This window comes from Eutrigla gurnardus (assembly GCF_963514095.1).
Source record: "Eutrigla gurnardus genome assembly, chromosome: 23".
NCBI lineage: Eukaryota > Metazoa > Chordata > Actinopteri > Perciformes > Triglidae > Eutrigla > Eutrigla gurnardus.
The window spans coordinates 2,913,579-2,916,078 of NC_139934.1; positions in this window are offsets into that span (position 1 = coordinate 2,913,579).

The following is a 2,500-nucleotide window of genomic DNA, read 5'->3' on the forward strand; positions in this document are numbered from 1 at the left end:
ACTGTTCCCCCGAGGCCTGAATACACATGAACCCCGCCTCCACCTCTGATTGGTGAACGGCCTGCGGCCGCGAGGTCAACAAGCCAATCAGAGCTTCACACCGGAGCGTGAGATGAAGGACACGTGTGGACGTGATGCAGATGTCTTTAAATAAATGAAGAAGCTGCAGACGCCTGAAAACACGCTGTCGCTACGGAAACACAACTATTTAGCTATTTTCTGAGTTTTACGTGATAAAAGTTTTTTCTCCGAAATGTACGACTTAAATCTCCAAAACCAGTCCACCACCAGTCTGAACGCTGACTTCCTGTCCCTGATTACGAATTAAATGTCTTGTTTTCTGTAGCGATGAACGGTCATGATGAGAAGCTGAGTCCGAGTTATGATCCGGACGTTGACACGTTCACTAGAACGCAGTTAAAGAGCCTTTTATGTGTTATTGATTTATTGATGACGCTTGAATTAAATGTCGCGGTGATGGACGGCAGACAGCAGCTGCTCGCTTCTTTGTCTCGTTAGTTAGATAGATTTGACATATTTCAATGCAACATTTCAGAAAACTTGCAATAAAAACAATCATGGAACGTAGCTTCCTCCAAAGATCAGATTTCAGATTTTGGACAAAGAATGCATCATCTGCATATTGAATCATTTCAGAAGATTTGTAATTAAAAACATGTGTTGGTATATATTTGAACCATAAAAGCTGCTGCTGTTTAACTTCTAGTTGTAGTCCTGCAGCGAGTCCTTGAAGGCTGACCTGAGACCTGCAGACCCCCTAACTCAGACACTTCCACCACAAAGACACACATCAGATCTGCCGTCTGAGCTGGTCCCAGGTCCCTGTGCTGTAATGAACGGGGCTTATAAGAAGAAATTATGAATAATTTAACCGCTCGCCCCTCATTGGCTGAGTTGTCTGCGAAAGGTTAAATATGATGTTAATCAATATCATATCCCCGTTAACGAGCGGCGCACGGCCAATAAAAGCTGGAACTGCTCATGAAAGTGTGGAGTGGCGTGACGACCTCAGGAAGGGCGTCGTTTTTCACAATAAGAGCTCACGCTTCATTACCCCCGACTTTACTTTTTTTTAAATTAGAGGTTTTCTAAATGGAATCTGGTGCTGAGAAACACTACCACGCCTGTCCACAGGGGCCGCCAAAATCAGCATAAAGTGAAAGTTTGTTGGTTTTGGTCACACGTTTCTCCAGAATGAAGACGAACTAAGCCGCTGCGTGAGCTCACTTCCTGTTGGCCGTTAACTTTGATGTTCTGGTGTGATTTTTAAATCCCGTCCAGACGGACATCTGGTGTTTACCTCGACTGCTGAGCTGTGAAACCTGGAGTCTCTGCACAGAGAGCGAGGGAGAGAGAGCAGCGTCTCTCCTGAGATTAAATGAGATGAAACTCTATTGATCCCTGGTGAATAACGGGGCTGCTGTGGGAGCAGCAGTAATGGATTCAGGAGGAGAACCGCTGTAAAGCACTCAAACTGAATATAAAAGAACAAATAAAGAGCAGCGAGTCATTTCAGCGCAGTCCGGTGCCAAGACGGACGGAAACGCATCACGTTTAAAACGTTTCACTGTGGTGGTCCGAAGAATCGATGTGCATCAGCACAATCTCATTTCTGGCCTCCCTGGTGGATCCTGCTAGATCCTGCTGGCCTCTGTGGTCCCTCGGGATTCATTTCATTAGTGACACAATAACACAATTCTCAAGGACCTGCCCCTTCGCCTACTCACGCCCCCTCCATCGCAGACTGTCCAATCAGGGAGTAACAGACTCGGACCAGGGTCTGACAATGGTCCCACTCCAGATTAATCGTGCTCTCTGGGCCAGTTTGGTGGATTTGGAGCTGGTCCTGGTGAGACTTTGTGTAACAGTGATACTTGAAAGCATCATCACACCAGAGCCACCTTTTTATTTCCTGTCAATCAGGATGACATCACGCTACAAAACCAACGTTAGCTTAAGGCAACAAAACCACTTAATTACGTACGTTGAGCGTCCAGAACGACTTTGTTGTCGAACCCATCCACCCAACAGAAGTGTTCAATATTAAATACTACGTCACTGGCTCTGGTTGTTGCAGGAGTCGCCCCCTGATGGCCGACAGAGAGAATGCAAGTTTAAGGCACTTCAGGTGTTGGCTTCACTTTTCAGAACCGGAGGTTGCCAGATGTGTCATCGTGATCAAATGGCATTTTAGCATGCTTGAATAAAATCTAACCGGCTAAAGCTCTTGCACCAGACCCCCAGACCCCAACCAAAGAGAACCAACTGACCCCTGACCTCTGGCGCTTCAGACCAGGAAGAAGAGCTCTCCCACTAACCAGTATGTTCATGACTTCCACGTCCAAACATTTTCATTCCTCCGTCGACGCTCGCCGACTGTCACACTGTTGCATGTGAATCAGTCTGCCAGCAGAACAAGTCCAATGTGAAGCAGAGGCTCATGGGCACGCCGGCTGTGTTAACAGCCTGTCTGTCTGCC